Raw genomic sequence first — 9,539 nt, 5'->3', positions numbered from 1 at the left:
GCTCAAGTAGAAAGAAAATATTTTGAAAATGATGATGGCAACATATGTACAAATGTGCTTGACACATGGATGAATGTTTGGATTGTTATAAAAACTGTAATAGTTCCCAATAAAATGATTTAAAAAGAAAATTATGATAGTAACATACATTAAAAAAAGTTCAAGTTGAACTTGAAGAAAATCAGAACATATCTAAGAAAGACAAAGCATGACCATGAGTACTACCTGACTGTATTTAGTGACCTTCTCAAGAATAGATTTGTTGCACTAAACATTAATATCAGAACAGTAGCACTATGGGAATGAAATCTATGATAACATATCCAAAGAAACAAATGATTATGAAAATGAACAAAATTTTTAAATAAAATACTGGAATGAAAGATGAAATTTGTATCTGACTCATGTTTAAGTAGCTAAAGTAAACAGAAGTAATGATTCAAAAATAAAACAACAAAAATGAGTAAACATTAAAATATAGTTGTATAGTTGAATTTTATTTGTTCATTTTAGGTGAAAAAGTTGTAATGAGACTAGGAATTCAATCTCTCCCATTATAGATTCTAGTCTTATTAAATGATTATTATTTTCTTTATAATTTCTGTAAGATCTTGTTTTAAATTGTTTAGCTCATTTCATTAGAGTTTATTAGTTTCCATAAATGTGTGCTTCATCATCTTTAAAATGAAGTAGTTGGCTACTTCTAGTTTGCCAGAAGTTGTTCAGAAATAATTGACTCACTACTTCTCTGCCAGGAAGGTGAAGTTAAGCTGATTTACTGATCGACGGAACACTGCCAACATCCAAGGTCTTTCTTCGTTGTTGACAGATATGATCAGATTGTCATAGGAGAGGATTATAAATTCATGTGGAAAGTATAAAAGTACATAGATTTTAAATATAACACTTAATATGAATTTAAATATGACTGGCCCAAAATATACATTGCATTTCTAACATCTGATCTAATGAAATGAGCCTTGTTTATAAAAAGGTCTTTGAAGTAATCAACTAAATTGACACGCAGTTGTACTGATCCAGTAGGTAAGATCAGGATAAATATAGATAAGATTCAGTTGTCAAGGATTTTGTCTTTCTTGGATATACCATCAATATTTATGAAAGCAGCAGTCAAAATATCAAAAGCCACATTACATTAGGTAAATCTGCTTCACAATACCTTCAGACAACGAAGGATTAAGGTACACCTGATCCAAGTCATGGAATTGTCAATTGCCGCAAATGCATGAGAAGTTGGTATAAGGAAGACCAAAGAAGCATCGATGTGTTTGCATTGTGGTGCTGAGAAGACTATTGAAAAGTTTCATGGGCTGTCAAAAGGACAATCAAGAATGGTGAGACTTCTCTTGTACTTTAAACATGTTTTTAGGAGAGACCAGTCCCTGGAGAAGGAAATCATGCTAGGTAAGTGATGGCTAACATAAACAGGAAGGTGCTCAAAAACATGGAGTGACCAAGTGGCTGCAACAATGGGCCCAAACATAGCATATGCGAAGACGTCGAAGGTCCAAGCAGTATCTCTGTATGTCGCACATAGGTTCATTTTGAGTTAAAACCGACCCAATGGCACGTAACAACAACAACAAAAACAACAATGCTTTGTTTTACCACTTGACTGCTCCTGCCATAAGTATGGATTATGTATCCATGCAAGCCAAATCCCCTGACAACCTCAAACTTTTCTGTATTTATCATGATGTTTCCTGTTGCTCCAGCTGTGAGTTTGGTCTTCTTTACATTGCAATGTAATCCATACTGAAGGCTGTAACCCCTGATCTTCATCAGTAAGGGCTTAAAGTTCTCCTCACTTTCAGCAAGCAAGGCTGTGCCATTTGCATGTCTCAGGTTGTTAGTAAGCCTTCCTTCCAATCCTGATGCCACATTCTTTTTCATATATTCCAGATTATCTGATAATTGCTTAATATACAGTATAAATAGTTATGGTGAGAGGATAAAATCCCGATTTTATTGCATGCAGTATTCCCTTGTTCTGTAAGAACTACGGTCACTTGATCCATGTAGAAGTTCAGAATTAGCAAAATACATTGGCCTGAAATTCCAATTATTATTATTATTTGCCATATTTTGAAACTTTGAGTATTTTAAAAAATCATTTCACTGGGGAATTTTCCAGCTCTTACCAAAATCCATACATACATCCATTGTGTCAAGCACATTTGGTTATATGTGGCCATCATCATTCTCAAAATATTTTCTTCTACTTGAGACCTTGGTATCAGTTCATTTTCCCCCTCGCTCAACCACTTCCCTTATAAACCCTTGCCAATTTATAAATTATTATTATTTTACAGCAGTTATTAATTTCTAACAATTCCATGTATTTCTGTAACCATTATCAAATGATCTTCTGCAAAATTTTACTTGCCTGTGACATTGTTGGATAATTTCCACATTCTATGGGTTGCCTTCCTTTTGAATAGGCACAAATATCTCTTTAGTTGGCAGGTAGCTGTCTCTCAAATATCTTGTCTGAGAAGAGTGAGAAGTTCCAGTGCTTCTGCAGCATTTGAAGCATTCCCACTGGCATTTTTCCACTAAGTTCTGGAGCTTTGCTTTGGCTAGTGCCTTCCGTGCAGGTTGGACTTCGCTCTTCAACACCATCGCTTCTTTTTGTTTTGACAGCTTTATTGGCATATAATTCACAGTTCATAAAATCCAATAGTTCAATCACATCAAGAAGAGTTGTACAGTCATTACCACAATCAATTTTAGAACATAATTTTTTTCCTCATTGCTATTAGCTCCTGATTGCCTAATGACCACCTCTGCCATATCCACAAAGAGCCATTAATCCAGTTAGGGTCTCTCTGTGTTTACCTATTCTGAATTTCTTATTCAAAAAAGCCAAAAAACATTCAAAGCAAAAATGAAAATTAACAATAAAAAAGTTAAACATAAAATGTCAATCAAAAGGAAAGCAGAGCATATTAAACACTAGAAAAAATTGAAATAGTTCAAAAGGAAAAGCCAATGAAAAGGGGTTAAATGTTCACCTAACTGCATCTGCAGTAATCCACTTTCCATGGCAATCTGCTCAATACCAAGGCTATTCACGTCCCTGGCGAACGGTCACAGGGGATTTACCCTTGACTCTGGATCATAGGTCACTTCATGAAATAATTGAATGTGGGTTACGTTTGTTCGGTTTGTTTTTTTGTTTGTTTTTTTTTTTGGTATAGTGACTATGTGTTCCTCCAATCTTCTTTTGATGTTTCTCCGAATCCTTCAATATTTTATCTATATACTCTTTTCATTGTGCAACTTAAAGGGGTGACTTTGTTGTTCAGTTCTTTCAGCTTGACCTGTACTGTGTGTCCTTCCTTTTAGGTTTCTGCTTCTGTGTCTGCACATTTCATTGTAATACTTTATTTTCTTCTCCTGTTACCATTTGAAGTTTTTCTGTTCAGTTCTTTTATTTTATAAGCAAGTCCCTTCTGACATCCACTTTGATCTCTTTGGTTGTTCTTGTCTTTTTAGTCACCTATATCACTACAATTGATGCAAACTCACAGTGACCGTCTGGGACAGAGGAGAACTGCTCCTGTAGGTTCCTGAGAATATAGCTGTTTAAGGGAGTAGACACCGCCTCTTTCTCCCGTAGAGTGGCTGGTGGTTTCAAAGTACGGACATTGCTGATTGCAGCCCAATGAGTAACCACCACACAAGCAAGTATTGTTTTAATAACCTATAGTTTTCTTATTTATTTATTTTTATTATTTCTTTTTTAAAAAGCATTTTAATAGCGACTCATACAACTCTTATCACAATCCATGCATACATCACTCATGTAAAGCACATTTGTATATTCTTTGCCCTCATCATTTTCAAAGCATTTATTTTCAAAGCATTTGCTCTCCACTTAAGCCCTTTGCTTCAAGTCCTCTTTTTTCCCTTCCTTCCCTGCTCCCCCCTCCCTCATGCGCCCTCAATAATTTATAAATTATTATTTTGTCATATCTTGCCCTATCAGGTGGCTCCCTTCACCCCCTTTTCTGTTGTCTGTCCCCCAGGGAGGAGGTCACATGTAGATCCTTGTAATCGGTTCCCTCTTTCCAACCCTCTACCCTTCCAGTATCGCCCCTCACACCTCTGGTCCTGAAGGTATCATCCACCGTGGATTCCCTGTATCTCCAGGTCCTATCTGCACCAGTGTACATCCTCTGCTCTATCCAGACTTGCAATGTAGAATTCGGATCATGATAGTTGAGGGGTGGGGGTAGGGGGGGAGTATTTAGGAACTGGAGGAAAGCTGTATTCTCCATCGGTGCTACATCATGCCCTGACTGACTCATCTCCTCCCCTACACCCCTCTACAAGGGGATCTCCAGCAGAAAACAAATGGGGTTTGGGTCTCCACTCTGCACTTCACTCTTCATTCATTCACTATGGTAAGTTTTTTTCTTCTGATGATGCCTTATACCTGATCTCTTTGGCACCTCGTGATCGCACAGGATGGTGTGCTTCTTCCATGTGCTTCTTCCATGTGGGCTCTGTTGCTTCTGAGCTAGATGGCCGCTTATTTACCTTCAATCCTATAGGACCCCAGACACTATCTCTTTTGATAGCCGGGCACCATCAGCTTTCTTCGCCACATTTGCTTATGCACCAGTTTGTCCCTGGCAATCATATCATGGAGGTGTGCACCCAATGATGTGATTTTTGTTCTTTGATGTCTGATAACTGATCCCTTCGGAACCACATGATCACACAGGCTGGTGTTTTCTGCCACCTTAATACTAAACCTATAAATACATGCACATAGATCTATTTCTCCCTCTTCACATATATATATTTGCATATGTACATGTCTTTGTCTAGACCTCTATAAATGCCCTTTGCCTCCTAACTCTTTCCTCTATTTCCCTATCATGCTCCATCCCCACCTGGATTACAGCTATACCTCAAGTGATCCAAATTGGTGGTGAGGTGGGAGTGGCAGGCCTGGTAGTGAATGATCAAGGGTAAGGTAATGAAGAGGTATAATCTATAGCTTTCTTCATGTGTGTTGTTCTTTATGTTATGTCATGGCACATTAGGTCTCCCTTCATTATAGTTCAATGAGTCAAATCTTTTCTTGAGATTTCTCCAAATTCGTGTGAGGTATACGCAAAGTCATGTTTTCTGGCACTATATTCTGGCTATTCTGTTGCTAATTGTGATGCTTTCATAATCTGACAGTTTTCTGTTGCTATTCATATGTTTTCAATGGCTAATTCTTAGAAGTAGACAGCTAATTAGTCTGTTCTTTGTCTGCAAACTCTGCTGAAACCTGTACACCTTGGGAAACTCTACTGACATTTGAAATATCATTGACTTAGGTTCCAGCTTCGATTGTACAAGCAAACCACTATACTAAGGCAAACTGACAGATTCGTAGTGAAACCACAGGTGTAGAGTCTAGAATTTACAATATATCACAAATAGAGGACTATGTGTATAACAACCATATTAAATAATCAACTACACTGCAGATACCTAATAATATTGAGTCTTATTTCCCATGAACATAGTATATTTCTAATTTATTTACATATTTTATTTCCTTCATTCCTTTAAAAATATCAGTATCCTAAGCCTACTTTTTGGGTTAGATGTATACTTATTTTATTTAATTAATAGGATTATACATGTGTTGTTCATTTTTAAATTCCAAATTTTTAGTGTTGATGAAGAGCAGCAGTTCTCACCCTCTGGGTCTTGCCCCCTTTGGGGCTCAAATGACCTTTTCACAGGGGTTGCCTGTTTCATAACAGTAACAAAATTACAGTTATGGAGCAGCAACGAAAATAATTTTATGGTTGGAGGGTGTGTTACCCTGGGTACATTAGAGAAACAAATTCACAGAAACTTATGTATAAGAGAGAGTTTTATATAAAGGTTTAGTGCACATCCAGAAAACGTCCTATCCCAGGGCTTCCCAATCCCACATGTCCAACAGTAACCCATATATCCGACACCAAGCCACAAAGTCCTCCTCCATCTCACAAAACGCACATTATGACACCGACCATAGGAGGAAAGCTGAATCAGTGAACATGGAAGCATCTCAGCGCTGGCAGGGGTCTCCACACGGCTGCTCCAGCACCCAGGGCTGCATCGGGGTAGGTTCATGTGGCTTCTCTTCAGTGATGTCTTGCAGGAAGTAAGCCCTGCTAGATGAAGCAGGGAACTGGCTAAGGCAACTGCACCCTGGTCATCCTGAACCATCACAAAGCAAAGATCCAAGAACTAGAAAGGCAAGGCTCACTGAGCCATTTCTCCCTCCGCCCTTCAATTAACCCCATATGTGTTTATTGGTCAAGTTGGCACAATAAACTACCTCAGGAGGTCACCAAAATATAAGGAACTGTATTAAGGGGTTGCAGCATTAGGAAATTTGAGAACCACTGGTATATAGGTATGCACTTGATATTTTATATTGATCGCATCCTGTGAGATTCAGATTTAGAAATGTCTGTAAATTATCTGATATTTCAACATGAACAATAATGTGGTCTTCAGACAAACTTTTGTTTATTTCTAATCTGTGTGTGTGTATACAATCTATGCATGGTTACAATGACATGATTTCCAATATAATTTTTTTTCAGTTTAGCACTTTCATTTCATCATTTTCATAGTTGATGTAGTTTCTTTATATTCAAGAGCACATTTCAGTGTTTATTCTGATATATATTTTTGCTTTTTCTCTCTTTCTTCTCATTATAAACCCTTTTCTTTCTTCGTAAATGCTACTTGTGATGTCATCCTACAGCTCACATGGTCTTTGATGATTCTTGACCAATGTATGGGATCTTACGAGATGGTCTCTAAATTTAGATAAGGTATACTCAAGGTGATATCTTAGCTCTTATGGTCATTTTATTTTTCTCCAGCTTAGGCCCAAATTTAAATATGTGCAATTGGTGGTCTGTTCCACAGTCATGCAGTCTTGTTTGGGTTGATGATATCGATGTTCTTCATCGTGTTCCATAGATATATTTCATCTAATTACTGTATGTTCCATCCGATGAGTCTTCGTTTAGGTTATTGATAAAAGGTATTTGTAATGAATAAGTAACACAACATTTTTCTGTGTGAAATCCTGTGTCATTTCTATCACCAGTGTGATAGTTTTCAATGACGAATCCTTCTTTGTTTATTGCTTTTGTATTTTAATCAATAGTAATAGTCAATGAAAGTTGATTGCATATTTGATCCATTTATACTAGAAGTTGCTAGAATTTTAAAATTTCTTCATGATTAGCATAATTTTGGGGTGGTTAACTTTTACCAATAAACATATGACTAGTTTTTTTGAAAAATGTGTCATTATTGTCCTACTACAGATAGCAATATACTTTAAGATCGATATTGAACCATTTTGGTCAATATGATGCAATTGCTCTGGATTTTGTCATTCCTTGCATACTGAAGACGTGTTCTCCGGGTTAAAATTGGCTAGCAGTCCATTTTAGCTCACTAATGCCTAGAGTATTTATTTTTATGCTTTCAATTTCATTTACATGACTTCTAATTTTGCTAGGTTCATTCCAATTCTGATTATTTTTGAATATTGTTGACTATTTATTTTAATTTTGAGCTATGACACACCAGTAAATGATGTCTCAAAAGCTTTGTTCCATCCATGTCATTCAGGTCAATTCCCTGTTGAGGCGACAGCTCTTCCCCAGTTGAATGTTTATTGTTTTCCAGTCTAAGGGACTTATTGTCTGGGATTAGACTGGACAATGATCCATGGTATCATAGATTTTTAGTAGCTAGTTTTTCAGAAATAACCCTCTTCTTTCTTCCTCCTAGTCTGTGAGGCTGTAATCTCTTCTGAAACCTGCCTGTCAACCATGGGTGGCAACAACCCATGGGTTTGTTGCTGTCAACATATTGTTAGCATAGCTTCTAGCATGACAACCCAAGCAAACCACCACTATATGACAAAAGGGAGTACTGGACCCTGTAGGCATTCTTGATATAGAATCATTTTAATTTCAATTACATTTTAAATATTATAGGCAAAACATGTTGAAATTAAGCACATGTGTATAGCTATAGCTATCCTTCAGAGAAGTGTTTAAATGTTAGCTTTAAAAGTAGATCTATTTAAAACTTTCCATTTTTTTTCATTTTTTTCACACATCAGCAGAAAATTCAGATAATACATGCCAACATATAATTGACCAAAACTTTCAAATTATTTATGCTTTTATGCTTTTTGTTGGTAGAAAAAAATGGGCTTACCACTGACCTCAGTGGACAAGAGACATTTACCAAAGTTTTTGGCTAAAAATGAATAGTCATTGTGACATAATCTCATGTCAACGTGGAATATAAAAGTGTAGGACCTGTCAACCAGGTCACAACCTCATGATACCTCCTTGTGGCCATGACCATCTTATAAGGAGGGCCCTGGGAATATCTCTTTCTCTCTCGCGCGCGCGCGCGCTCTCTCTCCCCCCCTTCCCCCCCCCCTCCCCCCGCCCCACACACACACCTCTCTCCCTCTCTCAGCCTTCCTCTTACAGCTGGGAACCCATGCTTGGACCTCTCAGAGCCCTGGACTCACGGAACATTGCATCCAACAATGCAGTGATATTGTACTGTTAACCAGTGATCTTCCTACATTCTGCATTATTGCATATGGCTTCGTGAATCGGAAGAGAGACCTATGGACTAGTGTCGGACTTATGGACTTGAGTTGGACTGTGCTGTGATGTTTTCCTGATAGACAATTACTTCTTGGTATAAAGCTCTTTCTTACATATAGATGAGTGTCACTAGATTCATTTCTCTAGTCAACCTGGTTTAATAGTAATTGACCTATGATATGTTTTTTTATCCTATTCTGCTTTAAGGTACACTTCTCTCTACTAATTAGCTATCCTATTACTCTACTGCTTTTGAACACATCATGATTTTCTAGTACCCATCATAATCATGGATACTATTTTAGGAGAATACAGTTTTAAATATCTGAGTAATCTGCACCTCATTATTTTATTATATTTTTAGTTAAAAAGCTAATCCAAAAGTGCTACTCTTAAAGATTTAGTTCACACACGCACACAATTTTTTCCAAGTAAAATATTTTAAAATATGCAATTTTAATCAGACAAGTTGCAGACAAGCTCTGCAAGTAATTTATTTACTTGTTTGTGTCTCAAAAGAATCCCTTCCTCAAAAGAGAAAGGGTAATTTTTGTGCCAGGAAAGAAAAATGATCTTGAGGTCAAGTTCTGTATCATAAACAAACAACAAACAAGCAAATAAATAAATAATGAAAAAGTAAAATGGAAATATTTACAAAGTTTTGAGGCTCTGTTATTTTCCTTCCAGTAAAATAACCATTTTTTATATAGATCAAGCAAAATCTGTTAACCTAGATGAATGGAGAAACTATTGGTAGAAGGCTGCAGAATTACCATTTATGTAAAAGCTACTGAAGTTGGGATCTCAAATGGTTTGGTATTTTAAATTTTAAATGAGTAAATTAGCTTCAGCACA

At 36.8% G+C, this 9,539-nt stretch overlaps 1 non-coding gene across 1 annotated transcript; it reads right to left on the bottom strand.

The window, feature by feature from the left end:
* Nucleotides 1-8,140: 8,140 nt before the first annotated feature.
* Nucleotides 8,141-8,218, bottom strand: LOC142444099 (small nucleolar RNA SNORD45). Its single transcript, XR_012783768.1, has one exon. It is a non-coding gene; the product is annotated as a small nucleolar RNA SNORD45 (small nucleolar RNA).
* Between the last annotated feature and the right edge of the window lie 1,321 nt (nt 8,219-9,539).

The sequence above is a fragment of the Tenrec ecaudatus genome, chromosome 3 (assembly GCF_050624435.1).
Source record: "Tenrec ecaudatus isolate mTenEca1 chromosome 3, mTenEca1.hap1, whole genome shotgun sequence".
Lineage (NCBI taxonomy): Eukaryota > Metazoa > Chordata > Mammalia > Afrosoricida > Tenrecidae > Tenrec > Tenrec ecaudatus.
This window is presented reverse-complemented; position numbering and strand designations above follow the sequence as displayed.